This window comes from Balaenoptera physalus (assembly GCF_965194825.1).
Source record: "Balaenoptera physalus genome assembly, chromosome: 17".
NCBI lineage: Eukaryota > Metazoa > Chordata > Mammalia > Artiodactyla > Balaenopteridae > Balaenoptera > Balaenoptera physalus.
The window spans coordinates 15,164,965-15,192,320 of NC_138895.1; the positions used below are offsets into that span (position 1 = coordinate 15,164,965).

The following is a 27,356-nucleotide window of genomic DNA, read 5'->3' on the forward strand; positions in this document are numbered from 1 at the left end:
TAAGCCATATTCCATTCTTGATGCCATAGGCATATTTGAAAAAAAATTTCCTGGAAGTTAGGAATGGCACCTTGGTCAGATTCTATACAAATCTGAGCGCACAGATACTCAGAAAGTGCTCAGTGGGACTAAGTCACTTGACTGTCAATCCCGTTGTAAGTTCCATTTTGTAGTGGAAACAAATCCTGTTTTTTGTTGGAGTGGAATCAAGAAAGATGGCCAGGTAGAAGTTCCCCGGAGTAATTTTCCTTTTTGTGTTTATGAGTCATATCTTTGCCTGCAGTGAGTCAGGGCAAGGATGACACCAGGTGACTTGTTTTAAAAATTAGTAAAGCAGAAGAAACCTTCCTTGCACTCTTGTAGGAAATCAGGTAGGGAGAAAGAAATATTCATATGGGGAAAGAACGTTAAGTAGAGGGTTTTTAATAAATTAGGATCTTGCTTATACTTTACTGTAAATAGCAATTATAAATTGCAGTGAGTTTCCCAGGCAGCTGATACTATGTGAAGAGGATTTTGTGGACTTCCCTTGAAATGGCAAATCTCAATTATTCATTCATTTGATAGATGTCAATGCATACCTTACATGTGCAGGATGTTGTCAGGATCTGATGTTGGGTGTGACCCGTGGGCTCTGTTCTCAGAAGCTTACATTCTAAGAAGACCCTAAGACTGCCTGGTGTGAGCTGAAGCTCCCTGCCAGTGTGATTGAGAGAAACTGCATCTTTACAGGGGTAATGAGTGGTCTTTAGCTCTTGGTACATATATCTTAAAACTCTTCAGTGGCTGATAACTCCAGCTCTATTGTTTGTTAGAATATATTTCAGAAAAATGATTAGAAGTTAATAACGTAAACAACAAGGTTGTACTGTAGAGAACAGGGAACTACATTCAATATCCTGTGATAAACCATAATGGAAAAGAATAAGAAAAAGAATATATATATATATATATATATATATATATATATATATAACTGAATCACTTTGCCGTACAGCAGAAATTAATATGATGTAAATTATCTATACTTCAATAAAATAAATTTTAAAAAAGGAAGTTCATAATGCAAATTGGCCAGATCCTCCCAAGAACTGGAAAGTTTGTAAGTACAAATTGCTAACACAACCAAATGCCGGACTTCTGCCCACACTCACCAGCTTAAGGATGCTCAGGACCGTGGCACGAAATATTTCCCAGTAACTTTTTCATCAATTAGGTGTTCTGAGTGCAACAAAATCCCTTTCCTCGTATTAGAAGTGCGGTTAACATCCCGGCAGAGAGCTCTCCTTCAATAGCCTTTAAACAGAAAGGGCTTCCTCCCTGAGCTATTGGCTGTGTTTTCATGCAAAGAAGAATTTAAACTTACAGACTTTTGTTCCCAAAGATCAACCTGTCTTTTCTTAAATTTTATTTTATTAGTCAGTCTGTTAAAATGATTTTTTTATTAGTCAATATTTTAAAATGCTTCTGTTTCAAAATACTTGTTTGCTGAAGCTTATAGAGCGAGGTTACGTGAGTTCCACTCAAGTTATGGGATTTGCTTCATGAGAAAGATAGAAAAAAAAAATCAAAATAACCATCTCTTGTAAGTGTCTGAAAGATAGGAATAATCCAAAAGTACTTTAAACACTCTAGAGATACAAACAATAAAATGTCAGTGTGAATGGTTCTTGTTTGGCTTCAGCTGGCAGCTGGAGTGGGGATGGTCTTGAGAGTTCCCATCCAGTTTGCAAACAGGGCAAACAACCCGCTAGCCAGCATATTGTTCCATAGAAGGCCTTGCAGTAGGAACCAAAATACTACAAAAACCTTACAATAGCCATGTCACTGGGGGCAAGTGAAAAGACAAGGCGAATGACCAGCAGAGCAAGAGGAAAGAACCGGAGGTCAGAAGGACAAAGGGCTCTGCGGAAAGGGCCAAAGATGTCATTCCAGATGCCCCAAGCCAGAGGATGGCCGGTGTCAGCAGGAGATTCCTGGGCAGCTTAGGGACTAGGCAGGCACAGCGTTTTGGTTTACTTAAAATACCAGTTACGCAGAAACCAGAATTGCAGGTGTCTCCAAAGGATGTATTTTTCCACATGTCCCTATGTAAATAGAGGATAGACAGAAAGCTGGATAGATAGATTAAATGAAAAATAAACAACCATTATCCATACAGATTTAAAGGCTTAAAAATGAATGAGATTCTCATCGTGTGGTTCCTATCCATATAGTGTGGACACGTGTGTGTGCACGCGCATGTGTGTGCGTGTGTGTATTTTTCTTTCTCTAGAACTGCAGGAAAAATGCATGATGAAAATGATGCTTGGATAACAAAATCCGTATGTGTTTCACTGGGGTGGGGCAGAGAGAGACAAAGATGAGGGAGATGAGAAAGAGGGAATGTGTAAACAGTTTCATTCCCTATGCCCTCCCCACCCCCAGGATAATGCACTAAACTAAAAGAAGGTTAGTTTTGCTAAATAATTTAAGCCAAACAATAAAATGTGATCTGTCCACCAGTTTCTTGCTTTCCCAGTAACTCTTTTTATGTCCAAAACCACAGTCTCTATCTTCTAATCCCTTTCAGTCTTCTTGCCCTTTGCCCCACGTGACCTTTGGCACGTTGCCTCCTAACCTTAAAAATGAGGAGTTCAGAGTTTCCCGGAGATTTTGATGAAACCACCTGCTGTTCTCCTCTCCTCTTTCCCCCACCACTGAATTCAAATAGAATTGGCAGGCTGTATAAATATGCTAATTTTCTGAGCCACCCTAAATCCCCAATTCAACAATTCCTGTGAGATGGAACAGTTGTCATGATTGGTTGGATTTCATAATTCTCCCACCACTACTCAAATAGGAAAAAGAATGAAAAATCTTATAGACAGGAGCGAATTCTAATTTCTTCTCTCATACAGAAAAAGTCAGTGAAAAAGTTAGATGTGATTCTCAAAAGATGGGTCAATTTAGGATTGTGCTTTGAGATTGAGGCAACTCTTGATGTTTTTTTCTTGGTTTTCTTTAATTATATACTGGTAAACTCTGCCTAGAAAACTGGAATATTTGGTTACCTAAAATTTTCTTTGAAAAATCCAACTTTCAGATATACAACTCTTAGAAGACAGAGTCATATCAATGTCACCTGAGGTAGGGTGTCATTTAGGTCTGGGGGTAGGGATGAAATGAGATCACCACGCATGGCTTTGGGATATCAGTACTGGTGAGACGTCATCTCGCTGCGAAGGCGGGGATCATGGTAAAAAGAAGTAGAAACTATGAGAGGGGTAATATGTTTAAGTTGTGAAAATAAACTGGTAACAAAAATGGTAACTTACAGGGAGCTTACTGTGTACTAGCTATTGTCCTAAGAACTTCACATATATTAGGTTATTTAACCCTCACAATATCCATGAGGTGGGTACTATTACATCATCTTTATTGATGAGGAAGCTTCAGTCCAGAAAGTTTTAACTTGTGCAAGTTCTCTTAGCTAGCACACGGCAGAGCCCAAATCAAAACCCAGCTTGTCAGTCCCCAAACTCATGCTTATTATAAACCACTGTGATAGATCGGAAAAGAGTGCCTGTACATAAGAAAGGGAAAAAGATGTAAGGATCTTATGAAAAAGCCATTAGAAAATTCCTTTGAACCATCACTGATAGAGCTGTTAAACTTTCAGGACACCTGTACTCCTTATTCTCATGAATTATTAACAGTTAACACTAACTCTCACTACGAAACTGAAAGGTGACTTCAATCACTCGTGAAATCAACCTTCTTTGGAATCCTATTATATTAGTTATCCATTGTTGCATTAAAAATGACCCTGAATGTTTGTTGCTTAAAATAACAATCACCATTTATGATCTCATATAATTTCTGGGGGTCAGGAACTTGTGGGAAGTTCTGGTTCAGAGTCATTCATGACATTGCAGTCCAAGACCTTACCCAGGCCTGCAGTCATCTGAGGGACTGACTGGGGTCAGAGGGTCCTCTTCTAAGCTGGCTCACTTACATGGCGGGCACATGGGTGCTGGCCATGAACAGGAGGTTTCAGTTCCTTGACAAGTGGACCTCTCTCCATGGAGCTGCTTGAGTGTCTTCACACCATTGCGGCCTGCTTTCCCCAGAGCAGGTGATCTAAGACAACGAGGCAGAGCAGCAATGATTTCTATGACCTGGCCTCGGAAGTCATACTCCATCATATCTGCAATATGCTGTTAGTTACCTGGGTCAGCCCCACTAAGTTACACAAAGGTGACTCCCAGGAGGTGAGAATCATGGGGGACTGTGTTGGGGGCTGGCTGCCACACATTATCAGGTTATTAATGATACCATTTGGTGTTCATTTTTTCGGCTTCAGTGCAAGACCAACAGAGAGATGAAATAAAAGCAGTAAATACATTCAGAGAGTTATGAATGCAGCAGGCAATCTGCCCTCCATCTGTCCCAGGAAAACTAGAGTTTGAGGAATCTTGCTTGACTAGCAACTGGTCATCCTCTTGCCCTACTGCTGACATCAAGTGTAGGACTGTGTCGGAATCTAAGGCTCATCAAGACAGTCAGCCATCAAGCACTTTGAGCAGACAGAAAAAGCAGGCATGTTTAAGACTACTCTCCATATTCATTCGTTTATTTGACAAATATTTATTGGATACCTCTCAATGGCCAGAACTACAGTCTATGCAGAATCTGAGACATAGTGAACCACTGGGAAGGCTCAGTCTGTTATTCTTAGAGATTCTTTGCTAAAATAAGCCTTAGAGATAATTCAATATCTCCACCACCCCTTATTACAAATGAGAAAATTGAAGTCTCTGGAAAACCAAAACTTGCTTATTATCACATGGTTATGCCTATTCCGCCCTGACTTCTCATTCATGAAATCACAGTCAAAACAACCATGATTCATCTGGTTACTTGAGTAGAGGAAAAACTATGAAATCCATGGAGAACCTCTCAAAACAACTGCCTAAACTGGTTTTCAGTTTTTATTTCATCATTTAGGAAATCTCTCTGTTGGTCTTGCCCTGAAGCAGAAAAACAAACCCAGATCACCCAACAGTACCATTAATAAACTGATAGTGTGCAGCAGACAGCCTTCAACACAGGCCTGAAACTGTCTGTACCTCTTTCCAGGGTTCAGTCGAGGGTCATAGGTTGTTTATGGACATGTAGTCTGCTTCCTTTATTTTAGAAAGAGGAAAATCTAACTAACCCTCAATACTGGCATTGACCCACACCTAAATTAACACTTTCTATGCCTTTTGACCAACATATCAAATCAGACAACTGTCCTTTCCAAAGTGGTTGGAGCTATTGGTATCCTGCATAAGGAAGTTCTGAGAAGGGGTGGAGTGAGAAAAAGGGAAAGGACACGATGAGGGCCTCCTGTGTGCCAGGAAGATGCTAGCATTTCCGCACTCTTGCCAGCTCTTCAATCCCCACAAGAACGGGAGGGGGTAATAGGCGTGATTCTTATTCTACTTTACAAGAGAGAAAACTAAGAAAAAGTAAGTAATTCGCCCACGGAAGCTCAGGGAGCAAGAAGCAGATTTGGGACTTCAATTCAGGTCTCCCTGAGCCTGGGTTCTTACTCACCACGCTGTCCAAATACCACTTGAAACTAACTTCTCGACGACCAGGCCTAGCTCACTTCCATGCTCTCCTTAGACTGTCCGTGTTGCTTTATAAGTGTTGATCTTTAAAAGGCTCTTTTATCTTCAGGTTTGCATATATGTATGAATGAAGAGCTTCCAAAAATATAGTTATCTCCTTAATAATAGTGTTCCTTTTTAATTTCCCCTTTCCCCACCAGTAGGGCACTCTGCCCACAGTAAACTCCAAAGGTAGTTTTTGTTCTCACGGCAAATTTTCAGCCAAGCCGCCACCAGCCTCCTCTGTCTCCATCCCAACCCACTGAGTGTTCCCTTCTACTGGTGGAGAAAAAAGTGATTCCTCATTTTTTAAGATCATGTTATTTTCCCCCAAAACTTGTGTAGATTATAACCCCTAAAAAAGTCTTTCTTAGTCAATACATTTGGCTGCTTTGGAGTTGTGATTACAGTAATTAATATGGAAGCTGAAAAGTCAATTGTATTGTGACTGAAAGAGGTCCCTACTGGGACTCCAGATCTTAACATCACCTTAGAAGTATTTTCTATCCTGGAATCATTTTTTAAATGTAGTCACTTTATAATACTTTTTATTTCTTTTTCTCTTTCTTTGTAATTCCCAAGAAGGCTTTTTTCTTCCTTTCTGCTTAAGCGTTGGCTCCACAGCTTAGGGTCACCACAGGCAAGAGAGGCTAAGCTGATTAAATACACCACCACCCTCTTTGGAGGGAATGCTTTGCTACCAAGTTCAGGAATTCACATCCTTAATGGCAGTCTCAGCTGAAGACCTGAGACTCACTTGCCCGCTGATGACGTACAGTAGGATAATTTTTAGCTGTACTGACACTCCAAGAGGAACACAAGTTAGGGGATAGGAAGCAAGAGTATTAATGCAGTGACCACTCTCCATTCAAGAACATTGAGACACAAACCCTTAGATGAAGCAACATATCCATTTAGATGACGAAATTGTTCTTCAGGTCATCATAGAACCTCAAACTTTATATCTTTTATTTAAAAGTTTTGTGTTTTTTTTTGCCCAAGGGTCTTGCAAGGAAACGAGTCATTCTATGTCTTAAAATAAGTGTTTCAAAACAGACCCATGAGAAAGCTTTAAGCTTCATTGAACCTTCAAGGAATTTTCAATTTTTAGGGAGAAAAAAATCTTCACTTCTTAAAGAACAAAACAAAACCAAAACACTGGACAGCAATATGAATAGAACAGATTCATTAGCCTTGTGAAAAACAGGTCACTAGCTCCTTTTTTTACAAAACAACAGCAGATACTTCGCCGCTACTATTAACTGTTAGAAAAGTCAGCTCATACACAGAAAGGAACTAGTGCTTTCACTACCCTCTGAAAGAAGAGAATGCATTGTATGGTCTTTAAATGCATTCTACGTAAGAAAATGGAAAAAGAATGCAAGAGGAAAGTGGGCGACTACCCGCTTGACCCTTAGATATCATAGATTTATTACTAATTAGAATAATTGTGAATACAAATAAAATTTCGATGTGAATATTGATTAATCTGAAGGTACTAATATAAGAAAATCACAGATTAGAACCTTGACTGACCAAGTGATTAAGAACAATTATTTGACTCTTACTGTTTCTAATAGAGTCTTCTATGTGCTTGCTTTTATGCAAAAGCTGTTAAAAAACCTAATCACAGATACCTACAATCCCAGAGAGGCCAGGGTCGTATTGGGCTGTGGAGAGTGGTAAAACCTAACTCTAAAAGCCCGTGGGCCATTTGTTCCACAACCAAACAAGTTGGAAAGAATGTGGTTATTTTTACCCCTAATCTGGCACTATTGTGGTATTAAAGTCAAAGGCTGGTTGTGAATAGCTGAAAACTCCATAAACAAAGTTGAAAGGCAAACAACGGACCAAGAGAAATATTTGCAAGGTTCAGTTGTAAAGTCGACTATTTTTCCCAGCTTGAGGGAGTTTTACTCTTAGTGGTTATGATAATGACAAAAACCGTGACATGGAATGGAAATGATAAGGAAGCTATCAGTGGTTTAGGAAGATCTTCTGTTAATGACTTTAGTGAGAGCTACATGATCCAAGTTCACCTTGAGACTGAATATACTTGATAATGTACGTTTCACATTATTGAACGCTTAGGTTCACTTACTTTGCAGTTCATGCAGGAAGTAGCTACTAATTAAATAGGCAATCTCCAAGGGCCAAATGAAAATTGAAAAATTCAGGAAGCATTAACACATGCTTTGTTTAAATGTCTGTAATATCATATTACATCTTTAGAGCCAAACGGATCTTTGAGAAACTCCTAAATTAAGAGATACACAATGGCCTTTTCGCTAAATTGTGCATGGTCAATTTTCGTGCTAAATCGTGCATGGTCAACAGTAAGTAACATGGGTGACTTACTGTTAACTCAGTTTTTAAGGGAATTCTTTGTATGCCATAAGAAACAAAAATCTAGTGCACTTGGAGATACCAGCTGTGAAGAACAGGGATATATTTCTAGAAGCATCACCGTCATTTGAGGTTTTAAAATACATAAGAACAATTGCCAGAAAAGCAGTAATATTACATTCCTTTTACTTATATCTGTTTTATTACCAGTTCAACCTTCGACTTTGATGAAATCAGCTTGATCTTCCATATGTCATGGACTGCATTTCCTTGACAAATGAATGGATTCTAAGACTTTATTTCCCCACTCTTTTGAGACTTCAGAGAAATGAGACAAGATAGTAGTACTCACAGGCAATTTGAGGAGGTTGGCGAGATTGCAAATTTCCCAGTTCTGTGAAGTGAATGGTACATTGATACAATCAATGTCATACATATTTAACAAGACTTGTATCTTTAAATTGTCCTAAACACAAAAGTCACCATTCATAATTAATTCTTAAGCGAAAAAATTTTAAATAATTCAGATAGGAATGTGCTGATTGGAAGTGAAATAATAGTAGGATTCATAAGGGTTGTTTGAATCATAAAAGCAAGCTGTTTTTTAAGTTAAAGTTTTACATTTTGTGTGTGTGTGTGTGTGTATGTAATTTAGAATACTTCGGGTTGCAATAGAAAAAGAATCAGCTCAAATTGGCTTAGGCAACAAGAGTGTTTTGGCTTACAAATGATAATTCCAGGGACCACTGCTCACTGCAGCTGGAGCTGTACTGGAGCTCAGTTAAAGTCTCCTACTCTTTTTCCTTCCATACCTCTCTTGGCTCTGCCTGCTGCAGAGAGCTCTATGTTTAGACATGTGTATGCCCTCATGTTTACAATGTGGCTGCTGCCACTCCAGCTTTTCATCCTCACAGTCTTAAGTCAGTGGATGACAGTGCTCAGCTCAAACAGCATAGCTTCTGAAGTGAGTCTCACCAGCTCTGAATGACTTGGCTTTGGCCAACACTTAGTCTTTGAAACAATCACTCTTGCCGAGGAGAGGGAAAAAGAATGCATTTCATAATGGGGGGAGGGGCGGGAGGTGTGAATATTCCTAAAAGTCCATGGGATAGCAAGGGGGGAGAAATGATTCCCCCAAAGCCAAAAATCAGAGCCATTTACAAAAATAGAGGGCAGTTGCTGGATACGAAAAAGGCAAATAGCCCTTCTGGCGCCATGACATATGAAATAAAGCTCTAGCCTTATATACTTCTAATATAAAATCCGTGAAACTGACTTAGGTAAAATGAAGGTTTCAATTGATAAACCGCATGCCAACTGTCAGAGAGCAACGCAACCACCCTTGTCCAAGGGGAAACCACAAGAGCCCTGTCTGCCATCACTAGCACCCCACACTTGATGGTGAAAATCACCTAGATGCTGGAAACCTCCATCGATTGGACTTGATCATGATTTTTTATACTATTTATGCCCTGGTGTTTTGCACACATCATCTCTCCTCCATCTAATCCTTCTGGTTTTGTTTGGTGTTGTGGGAGCCACGAAGCCCCATGCCTGTGCTTACGTGCATAAATTTTTTCCGTACTTTTACCATGATCCTGAGTGTCACTTGCAATTTAAATTAAAAATAGTGGATGTCTGGAAACAACCTAAATGCCCATTTACAGGTAAGTGGATAAAGAAGACGTGATACATGTTAAAATGGAATATTATTCAGCCATGAAAAAAGAATAAAATAATGCCATTTGCAGCAACATGGATGGACCTAGAGATTATCATACTAAGTGAAGTAAGTCAGACAGAGAAAGACAAATATCATATGATACCGCTTACATGTAGGAATCTAAAATATGACACAAATGAACTTATCTATGAAACAGAAACAGACAGACAGATGTAGAGAACAGACTTGTGGTTGCCAAGGGAGAGGAGAGTCGGGGAGGAAATGATTGGGAGTTTGGGATTAGCAGATGCAAACTAGTATACCTAGGATGGATAAACAACAAGGTCCTACTGTATAGCACAAGGAAATATATTCAATGTCCTGTGATAAACCATAATGGGAAAGAATATGAAAAAGAATGTATATACTTGTATAACTGAATGACTTTGCTGTACAGCAGAAATTAACACATTATAAATCAACTATACTTCAATAAGGTAAATTTTTTAAAAAACAACTGATGTCCTACCATTACTACGACGTATCAGAAGACATTCAGACTCTCTTTGCAGCCTGCTATTTATGTTTATAAATGTCTGTGGTAAGCAGGACACCCCACTACTCAGTACATTCGGCCAGGGGGCGTGGCAGACGGGAACACATTAGCCACATTCTCCAAGCTAAAGTGGGTTGCATTTTAAGATAATCATTTGGCAAACAAAATTACTAAGGATGGAGCCCCAGATCCCAGACACTGGAAGATATTTCCTTTTCCTAGGGGTGCTTGGTATGTTGATTCACTAGATAAGAGTCTATTCATTTAGAGCAGTGTGGCGGATGTATTGTCCAATTTTTATGCCAGTATTTCAGAAGAAGAAGCTACAGAAACACGACACAGAGTGGAAAGTGCCAGGAAGTCTGGTGAGATGGTAGAAAACCATGTTCCTGCCCAACGTGGCTCTCCCGACTAGCCATGTAACGTTGGAAAATCTGTTTAACCTGTCTGGACCTCAGTTCCTTCAGCTGAAATGGAGAAAATAGTCCTGCCTCCTCAGTTTTGTGGGCTGTTACTGCACTGTTCTTGGCACCTACCGTGGGCTCAATCAATGTGAGCTTTTATTCTTAGCACCTCTGACTCACATTGGGCACATCCGTAAGAGCACCTGTGCCCTAGGGAGAGAGCGAAGCTGAGTTGGAACTTTTCAGAGCATCCTCTCCTTTTCCCTCTGCAGGTGGAAGGAGATTAGCTCATGAACCAGGTGCAAACACCCAGATTTCTGGGCATCCCCGACAGCACATGGTACACAGGGTGGCGCTTTGGAGGTTTGTTGAATGAATGCTGGCACCCTGGCTGAAAATTCCTTCTCCCTGAGCCCCTGAGGTTATCAATCACTTGGTAGTTTCATACATTTCTTCTTAATAACCTCAACCCATGTCCTATTCATGGATTTCTGTTGCCACAAACAGTGATTAAATATGTATAATTCTGTTAAGAGATTTTCTTGATCCAGCTTCTGGTCTCCAAGAGTACACCATATTATATAGATATAAAAGTTCTTAGCTCCGCTCTCAGCATGGGTGTGGGCATCTTAGGGGTACCTCAGAAATGTGACTCATTCAAGAAGAGTCTTCCTCATACTAAGCTGTTCCATGACAGTCAAATCATGTGCTTCCCATTTTTCCCATAAAGGGCAAAGCAGCTTCCAGAAATTCTTCATGCCTGCCATCGTGTCAGAGGCATGGAGGCTAACCTCTGACGTTTGAAATGAGAGTCTGTGATGCGTAGTGCTTTGTGCGATATAAGACGACAACTTTTGACTTTCAACTTCTCGCTTCTTTAGTTGGTTTTCAGATTCCTTGGAGGCTGTGTCCTTTCAGGGCTCTTTTAACCGTGCATCTGGAATTGAAATATTATACAACCTGAGAAAATGACTTTTGGGGGAGGGGGTGCAGGAGGGGAGAAGTAATCAGCGTGCTTTTTGTTTGGTTTGCATATTGATTTCTTAGTTTGTTTTGCCTCTTTTTTCTGAGCAATTGAACTCTTTCCAGACACATGCTTCTCACCCCTGATCTCCTCTACAAGCCCTAGAAACTAAATAACTTCAGGTCCCACACCCATTTGCTGTGTTTAGTGTCTAGAAATTTGGTTTGAGATTTCTAGGCTCATGTACTAAGGCCAGAACCCCTTTCTCGAATATTCAGGAGTCTGCCCCAGGTAGGCGGGAAGTTTAGTGAGTTTTGAAAGCACTTTTCTAGAAGGTGAGGGAGGAATAGTTAGTAATGGTTTCTATGGAAAGTTGGAAACAAAGCACTGAGCAAAAATGAGGCAATGAGAAAAAACAGACAGTCCTGTCATGCCTAAGCCTTCCCACGCTATAGTCTTCTTTCTGTTTGCAACCTGCAGTTTATTTCCAAAACAAAGTGAGATAAGCCAGGACTGAGCCCTGCAGCTGTATACCGACCAGTGTTCAGGGCTGTCTTTGAAAAGAACAGGGACACGTGTGCCCGAGAATCCCTCCCTCTGCTCTCACACTCACCTTGCTATCACCTCACTTGCCAGAAGGCTGATGGGAACGCTTCAGAATCCAAATACCTGAGCCTTTGTTCTCGGAAAGGACAACTTAAGAACTAAGTGATGGCTTTCAAACTGATTGGGAGTAAAGTCAGGCATTCAGCTTTTCATTCTTTTTTTGAGTCTACTGAATGAAAATGATCTTTTAGAGAAAGATTGCAGCTCACTGAAAAAAGAAAGCCTTTTAGAGATGAAAGATCATGTTCTATTTGAAAAAGGCGTGCCCTAATTTTTCTTATATTATACTATGATATGCAGATATGAAAAGATCTTGTCTCAGGCAATTGCTAATCAGATACTTAGGTAGGCTTGAAAATACCAGAGGGTGGGACAGCCAATTATTTTTTAAGATATTTTACATTTGGGTTGAAGAAGCACTCGTAAAGGAGCACATTACCATCTAGACATCCATTCTTTTATTCCACAAACATTTACCAGGCCCCTGTGGTGTGCTAAATTCTGGGTGGGCTTTAGAGGGACAGTGATAGAATTCCCGGTGTGTGAGTGGCAAGGGGAGGTCAAGGAAGGCCTCATTGATGTCTGAATTTTCTTAGTGAATAAACAAGAGATCAACCATTTTGGTGGGAGTGGAGTTGGTTGGGCACATACCATGCTGGTGCTTGAATCTAGAAGGCCTTTTTAACACTAAAGCCATGTTTGGGAAGACGTTGAATTTTGAACAGGGAAGAGACATGGTTAGGCTAGCATCTAAGAAGATTGCTCTGGTTCCCCAGGGGAGTTGAAGATGAATTTAAGAGGAAGCAGGTAGGAGACAGACCATTAGAAGCTGTTAGTGATCTGGAAAAAAGAAGAAGGCATAAACTATGGTAGTGAAGAAAGAAATAGAGAAAGGGGAACAGAACTGAGAAACATTTAGATGACAAAATCGATAGGATGAGTGACTGATCTGATCTGATGAGGGGGGAAGGTGCCGGAATAGATGGAGAAATAGGATCCATGTGGGCTCCGGATCCACTTATCACTCATGGAATGATAGCTGTGCCATGAAGACAGAGACACTGATAAGACCCTGAGCCGCTTTTCCCCCTGACACAATGACATAGATAATTTTCTGTAAATAGAGACTAAAATATTAGAGTGCCTAATATTTACAAATCCTTTCGTGTTTATCAAGTGCTCCACGAATTTTCAGTCATTTGGAAGACAGGCAGAGCTACTGCATTTTAGAAACGAGAAACTACTGATTCAGAGAGGATGTTGACTTGTCCAGAATCACACGACTAGTAAGTGAGACAGCAGAACTTCCAAATCTGTCTGTCCTGCTCTGGCAGGCCTACTTCTGTTTCAAGGAGCTGTCTCCGTGCCAGGACAGAGGTACAGGCTGTTTGGCTTGGGGATGGTGTTTCCCGCCCAGGTTTCTATGCTTACTTGTGTGTGTTGCTGACCATGGTTAGGAGTGCATGTTCTTGCTATAGGATGACATTCGAGAGCTCCACTCTAGATAAATATTTATTATGCCTTCTTTTTCCTTTTGCCAGATAGAATCCACAAGTGAAAGACCGATGGTAAGTTTGCAGGGAAATATACCTGATGTATACCCTCCCGTACCTTCTTCAGTGGCATAACTTCTCCTGGACGTCACCACTTTAAACCCCTGAAGAAAGTTGGAGAGGGTTTCACAAATTTTAGGGATGTGGATGGGGTAGGGGTGATGGCATTTCTTCATGCTACAAATGCAATTTACTCATTTGAGCAACTCCCTTAAGACAGAACTGGCCTCAGTGAAAATATTCATGGAACTCAAAGGAAACTGCTTTAACTTAGTTGTGCATTAAGTGCAACGGATAGCTCAAATGTGATCATGATGGAAGGTTCTGTAATGTAGTAGGAGAGTACAAGATGAGGGGTTCCTTCTCTGCCTTGAGAAACAGCGATTTGGGGGTCAGTCACTTAGCCTCTCTGAATCTGGTTCCACCCCTACAAAAATAGGGAGTACTGCCAAGGGTTACTGGAAGATTCCAATTAGAAAAGGTATGCGAAATCTTTGTACAGTATACATTTGGTTACTTGAGGTATCATTGATTACTCGAGGCCTCCATTTCCTCAATTCTAAAATAAGTTAAATAAGATGATTTGTAAAGTCCATCCTTGACTTTATGAGTCTATGAGTTTATGAGTCTATGACTTCTGTGAGTCTGTGCTTCTGTGAAGTGGAGATTTAGGTTGGTTGTCCAACTGATTCTTCTTATTGGTCAAATCAGACTACTTTTTTTTTTTTTTTTACTCTAAAAACACCACGGTACATAGTACATACAAATGTAGAAATTAAGGCTCTGATTTTCTTCATATTCTATTTTCAATATCTCTACGTCGTATTTTTTGGAAAAAATAGCAACATCGGTTTAAAAACCTCATAGCCCAACTCAATTCTCTAGAACCCAACACCCTAGTAGTCCCTCTGCGTTGGCAGTGGGCCACAAAGAGGTGACAGGTGTGTCACGATGCCCATGTCCGCAGTTCAGGATGGCTGGGAAGGGCCAGACTGGCCAAAGTCCCCTCATCTGCTTACTCCAATGTGCTGTGCATAATTGATATTTTGATTTTCTTTGTGTGCCACGTCATGCAACAGTTTGGAGAACAAAATCTACACTAATCAAATTTCCCAAATAATTTCCATTTCCTGGTAGCTAAACATAAATCAAATTGAATAAGGTATTTTTGTTTGTGCATTCATATTTTTTCCTCCTAAGCTTTGCTAGTTTATTAATGGCAACATCGGAGTAACCATTAGTAATTGTTGTGGAGTCAATCTCACCAGTCTAAGAATAGTGTGTCACTTATGTATTACTTTGAGTTTCTAAAATCCTAATTTGAGGTGTATAACTGACGCATAACTGAGACACATATGAAGAACAAACCCTTTTTCTTTATTCCTGTCGTACCCCTAAGAGAATGGACTTGAGGACATGGGGAGGGGAAAGGGTAAGCTGGGACGAAGTGAGAGTGGCATGGGCATATATACACTACCAAGTGTAAAATAGATAGCTAGTGGGAAACAGCTGCATAGCACAGGGAGACCAGCTTGGTGCTTTGTGACCACGTAGAGGGGTGGGATAGGGAGGGTGGGAGGGAGATGCAAGACGGAGGAGATATGGGGATATATGTATATGTATAGCTGATTCACTTTTTCATAAAGCAGAAACTAACACACCATTGTAAAGCAATTATACTCCAATAAAGGTGTTTAAAAAAAAAAAAAAAGAACAAACCCTTTTAAAAAATTCCTTTAAAGCATAGAGACCTTGGGTTTCAGGAGGTTTTTTTAGAAAATCCTTACTATTCAAGTTAAGGCAGAATCTGTATTTTCAACCAAAAACAGAAGTCTCATTTGCAAGAGTGAGAAGGAAAAAAGGGAAAAGGTCCGCAGGTGAAGAGAGGTAATTAAGTTTTTCTCATGAATAAACATGTCTCAGCATTCCTTCAGAGGGGTTGTTTTGTTACCATCTTTTTATCCAATAAAATTCTGCAATTAGGTAAAACAATAATAAACTATCTTAAGCAAATTTTTTGAAAGTATGAAAATTCCTCCTCTGGATGGGAAATATGAAAATTTATCATTGGGGGGTTACAATTTAACCTCTTATAAGAAAACTCAGGTAGAGTACTGGTTATTGTCTACAAAAAGACTTCAGGCTTTTTTTTAAGATGCTAAAGGGCAATTCACACCATAATGAAATCCACTTGAAGCCTGGGAAATTACCAAAAGCTAGAGGAATCCATTTCTGCTTTTCATTTCCATAGCTAATGAGCGATTTCTAACATTCTTTAATTGACCCAGAAACCTTAAACTGCCTTAAATATTAGTTAATTATTAGTTGGAGCTAAAAGCCTGCTGAGAGAATTTCGTGTTCCCACTTGCCCCTATGGATTTCTTAGCATTTACCATAACTTGTAATTGCACGTTTATTTGTGTAGTTCCTTATGTCTTCAAATCTCTCATTTAACCACAGGTTTTGTTTTTTTCTATTTTGAACATAAATCAGACTCTTCTGGTTTGCTTTAAAAACCCATGTTTTCCTAACATTTTAAATATAGGATGGTGGTAGAATGAGGAAAAAAAATAGTAGTGTTAGTTAGAAGATGTCATTAGGGATTTTGACTACACATAGCAGAAATCAAAATAGTGCCTTAGCCACAAAAGGTTTTGTTCTCTCAAGTAAAAGAAATCCAGAGTCTGGTTGTCAGGGCTGGGATAATAGTCACTAGGGACCCAGGCTTTTTTCCCTCTCTGCTCCACTATGGAACATTCCATCAATGAGAGTATCTTATGGTTCAAGATGAGTGCTGAACTATTTACAGTAGCCAAGACATGGAAGCAACCTAAATGTCCGTCAACAGATGAATGGATAAAGAAGGTGTGGCATACACACACACACACATATATATACACACAGTGGAATATTACTCAGTCATAAAAAAGGATGAAATAATGCCATTTGCAGCAACATGGATGGACCTAGAGATTATCATACTAAGTGAAGTAAGTCAGACAGAGAAAGACAAATATCATATGATGTCACTTATATGTGGAATCTAAAAAAATGATACAAATGAACTTATTTACAAAACAGAAATAAACTCACAGACATAAAAAAAACAAACATATGGTTACCAAAGGGGAAAGAGGAGGAGGGATGAATTAGGAATATCTTGTAATAACCTATAATGGAAAAGAATCTGAAAAAGAATGTGACTGTATGTATGTATATATATATACACATATTCAGATATAGATATATAAAACTGAATCACTTTGCTGTACACCTGAAACATTGTACATCAACTGTACTTCAGTTTTTTTTTTTAAAAAAAGATGACTGCTTAAGCTCCATCCATGTTAGACGACAAATGGCCACTCACCCTTTTTTATGCAGCCACCCCAGAAGTCCCACATAACCCTTTCATTACATCTCATTGGAAAGGATTCAGTCATGTGGGCACAAGGAGAACTGGGAGATGTCACCTAAAGCTGGGCACGTAACCACTGCACATAAAATCAGGATCTTGTTTTGAATGAAGATGGTAATGAATGAGGAGGTGGGCAATGAACAGTCCCTGCCATATAATTTAAAACCATTTGCATCAGTCAAAACTGTGTTCTCCTTCCAACAAAGGGTGACAGAAATTATATGAGCTCAGAATTTATCTGGAGAAAAATAGGGTGTCACCATCAGACAAAATAAAGTTGTGCCTTATCGTTGGCTGGAATATTATTTTGGTTTCTCCATTCATCCCCATGGTCAGGCAAAGCAATGACTCAAGATGAGGTGAATTTCCAGGAATAACTGGTAGGTCCTACTGCCCTCTCCCCATGACTCCTACCTAGACAACTACAGGTTTTCTGGCCGCTGTCCACTGAGAAGGTGCAAACTTCCTACAAAGCTGTCTTTTCCTGTTTAACTGAGTTTAACTGAGTTTCATGTCACCTACAAATGTATTTTCAGTGGTGTAATCAATCTAACTTTCTAGTCTGCTTTTGTTAAAATGTTAAAATCAACATATCTTCAAGGCTTTCCTCAAGTTATTAATCCTCAACTTATTTAATCCAAATTATCTCATAGACATATTTTTACCAAACAGTTGTTTTTCCCATACGTTTTTTAACCTAAGATTCTATTAAGGATATTCCGATCAACATAATAGTACTGCTAAAATTATTAGAAAGCAGCACCAGCACTTTAACTCACTCTATTCCATTTCTAGGGACATTATTACTTCTTTGTATTTTCATTGGTTGTGGGTTTGTGCAGAAAGAATACGTAAACCTAAAAACCAATATTCTGTTTCCTTGAGTTGCAATGAAAAGTTGCAATGAAAAGTTTGAAACTCATACAAATGCATTTTTTCTTTGCAAGTTTGTGCATTACATTAGTCTGTATGTTTTTAACATTTGTGTCCAGGGATGATTAAGTTGGCAATTATTCACAAAATAATGGGGTAAAATGGAAAAGAACTGATTTATTAGGGGAAAAAGCCACCAGGTTCAGAGTCAGAAGACATGATTGTGAGTTTCAGCTTCAGCTTTCTGAATCTCCTGTACGGGATGGCGGTGGATTGGAGAAGGAAAAATAATGCTGCTCTAGCTTCCTATAGAAGCTGTTGTGAAAAACGAATACTAATAATTCATGCCAAAGTCTTTCCTGAATTGTGATGCATTGTGAACATAGGAGGAGTTATTTTATCCACAAAACAACAAAGATACTAATGGGATTTGAGATACAAGAAAACACCTAAGCATATGAAAAATCTTGTTCACAGTTCAATTACTATCAACGTAAGGTCAGGCTTTCAGAAGAAAACTAAATGTATATCAGAGAAAAGTACCAGCTAAGAAATAGTTGTCCACTAACCAAGTTGGAAATATTTGACTTTCATTTACCCTGACAGGCTAATATGCTCTTTGGGGTTTGTTTTCATTGGAAAAAAAATGAACATCTGATTCCACTATGGTGTTCAGGGTGATATCAACCTGAAGCAAATATCGTGCACATTCTAGGGAGTCCTGGGGCCTTTTTAAAAATTTTGTATTGAAGTATAGTTGATTTACAATGTCTCAAGTGTAGAGCAAAGTAACTCAGTTATATATATGTGCATATATATTCTTTTTCAGATTCTTTTCCGCTATAGGTTATGACAGGATATTGAGTATAGGTCCCTGTGCTGTACAGTAGGTCCTTGTTGTTTATCTATTTTATATATAGTAGGGTGTATCTCCTAATCCCAAATCCCCAATTTATCCTTCCCCCACCTTTCCCCTTTGGTAACCATAAGTTTGTTTTCTATGTCTGTGAGTTTATTTCTGTTTGTAAGTACGTTCATTTTTATCATATTTTAGATTCCACATGTAAGCAGTATCATATGATATTTGTCTTTCTCTGTCTGACTTCACTTAGTATGATCATCTCTAGGTCCATCCCTGTTGCTGCAAATGGCATTATTTCATTCTTTTCTATGGCTGAGTAATATTCCATTGTATATATGGACCACATCTTCTTTATCCAATCCTCTGTCAGTGGACGTTAGGTTGCTTCCATGTCTTGGCTATTGCAAATACTGCTGCTGTGAACATTGGGATGCATGTATCTTTTCGAATTAGAGTTTTCGTCTTTTCTGAATATAAGCTGGGGGCTGTCAAGTGTGATATCTGGCCAACCTTTAGAAAGTTGGCAGTTGCCAGCACGTTCTGGATCTGTATTATACCTGGCATTGGATATAACTCTCCATTTGAGAGCCGGGCTCTTCTCTCATTCACCCATTATCTCCAATCATGCTTTATCCAGGAGCTCTGCAAGACTGCTGAATTAAGTATGTGTGGTGATTAAGGTAAAGAGAATTGAGCAAGAAATGACAGGTAGTTTTAGTGCTTAGTCAACTGTCTAGGAGAGAATATGGAAAATGGCAAAGCAGGGGCGCTCCTGTGGAAGTCAACTCCAAACCCAGCCCTCCCTGACGTTGCTTATCTGACATCCTCAATCAGCCAGACATACAAGAACAAGAAGGAATCGAATAAGCCTATGAAGCGCCCATACCCAGACGTTTGTCCCAAAGCCCGTGCGCCAAACCCACCCACGTACTGCGCTTGAGAGAGCCTCTCGTGTCTTCACTCTTACTTGAAACGCACATTTCACAAGCCTTCTCTTCAGCATCTCCCTAGTGTGTTAGCAGAGGGCAGGTGGAGTTGTGAGAGGTAAATACACTTATAACAACTAGAAGTGATAACGGATAGCGACGGAGGTAAAACAACACGATGAGAAATATTCATAAGGAATTCCAAACAGTATCAGTCCCGTGTCATTTATGTGTTAACGCAGACAGCTTTCCATATCCCAGTATCCCACAGAAAAAAAATCTGAATTGTAGCTAAAAGCAGTATTTATGTTAACGATGATGACCCAGAGCCATAAAACAAAACAAAACAGTGACATCATTCCCAGTATTTTTTGAAGACTAGGAAATACGTGATTAATTTGTGAAAGTGCACGCCATAGATTAAATCGTGATCCCAATCTTTGCCATCCCTCCCCCACCAGAGGAGTGACCAGAGTTCAGCGTCCCCGCCCACTGCCTGGGACTTGCAGAGCCTCCCAGGGAGCAAAACCTACTCCCACCCCCACCCTGGGCTCCACTGCGTGTATTGCTTTGGCCAAAGGCATGTAAGCAGGTGCGTCAGATGCCGCGTGGAAGCAGATGACTTTGAGCGGCGTTCCAGATTTCCACCAGCTCTCCCGCGCCTGGGGTCTGTCCTGAGAGTGGCATGTCTCGCATCAGGGCTGCTGCCCCGGCCTGAGGGCTGGAGCGGGGAGACTCAGAGAGCCACCACCACTGCAGCCTCCACGTGACACAGGGAGACGTACCCCTTCCTTTTCTGTTACAAGCCTCTGAGTTTGGGGAGGTTTTTTTTTTGCAAACTCAGTGTGCTTTAAAATGGTTCCTGTTTGTTTGTTTGTTTGAAGCTCCTACCCTTAAATAATTAAAGTAAGGTTTCATGGAAATTTACATATCTGGAGACCCTTCCCTGCCCTGTGATAGATAACTGAGGTATTACTAGGAATAACCTCAGTTAAAATTGCACTTGAGGAGATGGTGGAAAAACAGTCACAAGCAGCCCTGTGCAATATGTGAACGAGACTGTCCCCTCCTCCACCTGGCAAGTTGGGGAGGGCTTCTGTGGGCCGGGGAACAGGGCCCGCTGAGGAGAGGGTGGTCTCAGTGGATGGTGTCTCCACGGATGGGTGATACTGGAGATGATGTCATGAGGGTGTGGGTTAAGGACAGCTGGCAACCACCTGCCTTCCCTTTAGAAGATTTCAGGGCTTGAGGGTGTGGATCTCTGGGATCACAGGCACAAAGCAGAAAGTCAAGTCCGATCTTCTTTCCATCTCGGGAAAGCAAAGCCCTCCGGCGCTAACTCGGAGCCTGAGAATGAATAACTTCATGACTACGCACAAATTATTTCACCTTCTGCCTCGGCACCCAGGATTAATTAGTCATTGCAAGTTGTCTCGCCACTACACAATGCTAAATACAAATGGAGGAGACCCCCGAATTCATGGAGCTGTGACTCGTGGTCTTGAATATTCATGTTCAACCACACCAGTCCACTCTCTCGCCCAGCAACAACTCTTTGTTTTACTGAGCTCTGAGGGGTCCCCATCTGTTTGGAAGGTGAAAGGGGACCTGTACGTGGTGTGTGGCTACAATACCAGTGCCCTGTCGCGTGCTGCTGGGGGAGACGCTCTAAGGCGCATTGACAGCTGCCTGGAAACATCAGCAGCACCTGACACCCATTTTTGCCCCCAGATTCTCCCTGTTGATTTGGCAGGTTCAGAATTCACTAGCCCTCCAAGATCTTTTCAAGTGAAAATGCACTTCAGGAGAAAATACTACAAAAACAGAACCGTTACGAACAAAGTTTCTGGTGGGAGGTAGCCCCAGTTCTACCCCTTGCTGTGTAATCTTGGACAGATTCCTTAACTTCTCTGAATCTCAGTTTCCTCATTAAAAAAAAAAAAAAGCAATAGGAGTGCCTGCTTCATTGGTACATGGTGGGCTAAAGGGAGCTGATGCCAAGTTTGGTACATGGGACGTGTTCAATGCATATTAGCAAAAATTGTTACTTCTGGATAAAAGGTAAAGTCTGATCCACATGTTGGAAATTGTAGAAGGTTGGAGACTCAGGAAAGCAAAAGGAAAGAAGGAGTGGTGAAGAACTTTAGGTGGTCAAGGGGCATATGGGGGTAGTAGAATGTCAGGAATGAAGGAGAAATCGACAATAAAAGGAAGGGGTGAGGGGGAAGGCCACAAATTCAAGATGTGCCACTTCTGAGAAGTGCCTGGGTCCACACAGCCATCACATGGTGCTGGACTCTACGTCCTGACGTCGGGCAACTGGAAAACCCGGACTCCAGAATTCCTGCCCCTTCTCGACCAGGACGACTCAGTCTTCTGAGAAGTGTCTGCTACAGGAATTAAAGATGCACACAGTAGGTTGGAAGGTTGCAAACTTGACCTTTGCTCTGTTTACACCCACTGTTCTAGTTCCGGGAAGTTCAGTCCTACTTTTCCAGTTTACTTTTTTGTGGTTTCATCTCTTTCCCTCCTCTTGCTCAGTGGGAGAAGGAGAATTCAGCTCGGGGTTTCCCAGAACACCTAACGTGCGTCATGCATCGTGGTGGGTTGAGATCTTCTGGGATCATACTGCGTCATTTAGTCAGTTTGTTGTTTTACTGCGTCTGTATTTGTCTGCCAGTGTCTCAAAGAGGAGGTGATGGATGAGGGTGAAAGACCCAGAGTGGGCGATTGGCAGAGACAGCTGGACAGAATTAGCAAACTGAGGATGGGCTTCCTCAAAACAAAAGCAGTAACTCACTCTGCTGCCTTCATCTCTAGTAATAATTTACCTAAAGGTGGAAAACAAATTTTGGTGCTGGCAAACCTACCTTAGTGCATGACAATTGTTTAATAAATGTAACAAATTTCGACATTGCACGGGGCCACTGTCAGACTTTGCTAGTTCATGTATTCAAGGATTTGTGAAACCTAGTTTCTTCAGACATTGAAAGAGAATATACAGAAAGGGAGATTAGAGGGTCATTTGAAAGCTGCTCTGAAGAACACTTCTAGATATTTGCTCTCCAGCAGAAAACTCTTTCAGTTCCTAGTGAGTGTGTTGGAATGCTTGCCTTTTCGGCAACTCTGCAAAAGATGATCTTACAGAACGGTCCTATCAGCTATGAAATAATTGGCAATCTCAAGTGTCCCATTTTGTGAATTATCAGCTGTCTCTGCCAATGCAAAGGCCTGAGAGATCACTCCTCATGAGAAGACTTGAAGCACCTGCTCCAGGCTTGGTTCCATCTACCTTTTCTTTTGCCAACGCTAGTCGGTTGATTGCTCTACCCTGGACCAGTACTAAAAGCAGCAGCGTCTCCTAGGAATTTGCTAGAACTGCAATTTCTCAGGCCCTACCCCTGAATCAGGAACTCTGGAATGATTAACAAGACCTCCAGTGATTATAATGAACCCCTGCTCTACCTTAGGATTTAAGTACTTGAGCTTGGGGCCTTTGTTTAATAGCAAAATGGTTGTTCTTCTCTTGCATGGCTCTTTTAAAGTATCCAGGGACTTCCCTGGTGGTCCAGTGGTTAAGAATCCATCTTGCAGTGCAGGGGACGCCGGTTCGATCCCTGGTCAGGGAACTAAGATCCCACATGCCACGGGGCAAATAAGCCTACACGCCGCAACTACTGAACCCGTGCACTCTGGAGCCCGCGTGCCACAGCTAGAGAGAAGCCTGCACACCGCAAAGGAGAGACCGCACACCACAACTAAAGATCCTGCGTGCCGCAACTAAGACCTGATGCAGCCCCAAAAAATAAATATTTTAAAAATAATAATAAAATAAAAAAATTAAGTATTCAGTATTCTGAAACTGGGAGCCAAATGTGGTAAAGAAGATGTTTCTTCTTAGAAGGAAAGCTTCCTCAAAATCTAGAGAGAAATCAATGACTAAATTGTAAAGGAATGAAAAATATCTAGTCCTTGGATTAGCATTCTTAGCCTGGATATTCATCTTCTTGTCTGGCTTTATTCTCCAATAAAACTGATTAACAAGTTACTTATGCATATTTTGGAAGATATTTGAGTTGAATTTAGTCCAAACACGAAAGTAGTGTTATATAAGGAAATTTTTCTTAGTGAACTTGGAAAGCATCGATTAGTAGCCTAGTAGTCCGAATTCCTTTGAGCCAGATGGACATTAAATATACTGGCTTCCTATCTGTGTAGCTACAGCTTTGTAGGATCTATTGATCCACTACTTAACAAGCCAGTGGCCCAATTCAAAATAACCACTTCCACTGTTCTCCCACAATGTACCACATAAGTATATTTTTTAAGAGGAAAAGATTCAGGAGTTAGATGGAAACAATCTTCAAATATTTAAATCATTCGTTATTGAGAAGAAAATAGAATTATTTTGTGTGGCTCAGTAGACTAGAGCATGATTAAACACTTAGAAGAGAAGAGGACAGATTTTTGTGCAATAAAATGGAGAATTTTTTAACCTGTTTCGCTGCCCAAAACTAAACAGGTTTCCTAACGAGGTCTGTGTTACCTAGACAGGGGCATTTTTCATTGATGGTCTAGAGAAGTTTTCTTCATTAGTTAAAAGTTAATCTAGGTGAACTTTAAGATCCCTCGTCTTAGTGTATTCAGGCTGCTATAACAAAAACACCATAGACCGGGCGGCTTAAATAGCAAACATTTATTTCTTATTGTTCTGAAAGTTGGAAGTCCAAGATTAAGGTGCTAGTGGATTGGGTATCTGGCGAGAGCCCACTACCTGGTTCATAGATGACCATCTTCTCAGAGTCCTCATATGGTAGAAGGTGGGTGGGAGAGCTCTCTGTGGCCCATTTTATGAGGGTACTAATCCCATTCATGAGGGTTCCACCCTCATGACCTAATGACCTCCCGAAGACCCCCACCTCCTAATACCATCACACTGGGGGTTAGGATTTCAACATATGAATGGGGAAGGAGGGGGACATAAACATTTACTCTATAACACCTTCAAACTCAAAGATGCTATAACATATTTTCAAGACTGTCTCCTTCACATTAGCTCTCTAGAGTGGAGGTTGCTTCTCTCCTTTTTCATATATGATCTGTTCTGTGAAGCCATGTTCCAATGAGGAACAGCAGATTTTCTGTGGCAGGGTGTTGCCGTTTGCTGATTTTGCAAACCTGTTCATGATCATGTACATGTTTCCTTTGTTTGCGTTTCAAGGATACAAAGCTGTAGGTAGGAGATCCTGAAATGGAGGGACCAGAAGCATATCAAATCTAATCCTTTGTATTTTCATCCACAATTGAAACTAAATACAATCAAGACATAGCAAAAGGATCAGGAAAAATAAACAACTCCTCCAGAGATCCGCCAGAACTGGAGGTCTTGGTAAGCTTCATAGGCAGCCAGACTTACCTAATAATCCAGTTCTACTAATGATGACAACTAGTATTTTGAAGCTATCATGCTGTTATATGACACATTTTGATAATGTTTCACCAGAGCGAGCCAAAAGAATGATATACTGGAGATTCACAACTTTATAAGGAATTGTCTAAACAATCTAAGCTCCTCACTCTTTAGAGTTATAAATACTTGCTGTGCTTTGCTAATCTGTCCATCAGTGAAAACTGTTTTAGTTTCTCCTCCACTTTTATTTGCAAATTTTATACATTGATACAAGCCCAATTCAGATAACAGGGGAGCATTCTTTATTTTTTTCCTTAATTAAGTAAACATCATGCACCTTTGTATGGATAATGTTTTAGTAAGCTTACAAATAAAATCGAAAATTGCTTTCTTCTTGAAGACTCAGGTATTAAAATCAGCCCAACTGTGTTGCATTATAATCTCTAATATCACATCAGGTTTTAATAAGCCTCTTTTTTACAGCACACATGTGCTTAAGACTTCATGGAAACCAAATCTGTGGAGAGAAGGGATTACTTTAGATTACTTTGAAATATGCATTGTTTGAAATGGCCTCTGGTGACCAGCTTTCGTGAATGGCTGATTTTACTTGTGGGGCACGTCATCTGGGTTAATTATATTAGCTCCTTTGTGTGACAAGTGCTGGTCTTGTGTGTGCTGAGAAATGAAGGTTTCAAACAAAGTCGAGTAGTTAGAAAATAAATTCTGGAAATGGAGCCGCATTGGGTGTTTGTAGTATAGATGGTTAGATGAGATTTAAGGACTTGGCCAGCTGTAAACATCTATTTATAAAGATACTCTGGTGACAATAAACATACATTTGCCCCAAATGTCCATAGACATAGATTATAATCTGAGCCTTTTCAGGAAGATTATTTTACAGATGACAGATAATTGTTTATGGTGATAATATAGCTCTTAAAATTTTCCTTCTATAAATTCTTCTGCTTAAAACTTCATAAAGTTCACTCTTTTATAACAGTAGAGTAAAATGTGAGTTTTCATTAGCTAAAATATTTCCCAGCTTCTGTCCAGACAAAAAGCTAAGACAGAAGTCATATTTTAAGTTTCAAGTTACTACAGGCCTTTTATGCAAGTACTGTGATTTGAATCAGTGTTAGTGAATTTATGGTTTAAAAAATGTCCTACTGTGTCTCTTCAGGTGCTAGTCACCTGAAGACTGTGATAAATATCCCTATGTCCAAATACTGTTTTGAGGGTAAGCTGATGAATTTGATTGGACAAGAATGTCATAAATCAGATGGATGTCAATAAAAATGGGTAGACAATTTATCTTTGTTGTATGCTTTGTGTGCTTTGTGGCTAAAATTAATAAATTAATTTTCCTAGAGAGGCCTGCTAGCTACTCAGTTTGTTCTACTATAATGATATTTTCCACGATTGCAGACCTGAATTTCACTTGAAAGTTAAGTAGAGTTGCTTTTTTTACTTGATAAATGTACAGCTATGCTTGGTAATCACTGGGAGGTAAGTATATAGCTGAAGGAAAGGTGACAATCTGAAGACAATAGAGGGATTTAGGTACCTATAAAGCACATGTTGAAGATGACTTTGTCATTAAAAGGCTTGGAATGGTATATTTAGCCAATAACACAAAAAAACCTCAAACCAGCATTTCCCAGTACAACTTGTGAAGGAAGTATTTTTGAAATAATACATGAACTAATCTGAATTTTAGGGTTTCCTTGGAAATGGGTCTCTGAGCAAAGGTGTTGACTTAAAGATGGATGTTTGATTTTCTTTAAAGGTTCTCCTGTAAATAATACATTTTGGAAGAACAAATTAAAAAACAGAGCTATTCCCCATAATTTGTCCCTAAATCTTGAGCTAAGAACTAGAATTTGTTGTCTTTTGAAATGCACATTTGTTTTTCACACTCTGTGTTCCCAGACCTCCCTTTCTTGGTCATGACTCCGTGTGAGGCCAGCAGGATCCCTCAGAAGGAACTTGTGTCTCCACTCTTCTGTATTTAAACCCTTAGAAAATGTTAAAGAGTATTATATTGGTAGCGAGCTTTATAGCGTAGAAAGTAAGCCAGTGGGAACTCTCTTGACTGTGGCTTAATTATAAAGCTAAGTCAGGTGTTCTTCTTTC

The 27,356-nt window shown here is 40.1% G+C and overlaps 1 protein-coding gene across 5 annotated transcripts in view; it reads left to right on the forward strand.

The window, feature by feature from the left end:
* SULF1 (sulfatase 1) overlaps positions 1-27,356 on the forward strand; it is a 161,645-nt gene that overhangs the window by 50,930 nt on the left and 83,359 nt on the right. Inside the window, exon 3 of one of the 5 annotated variants that reach the window (XM_082433479.1) lies at positions 13,720-13,746. The exons of the other annotated variants lie outside the window; for them this stretch is intronic. The gene's annotated coding sequence lies outside the window, so the exon portion shown is untranslated. The remainder of the gene's footprint in view (positions 1-13,719; positions 13,747-27,356) is intronic. 5 annotated transcript variants of the gene reach the window in all.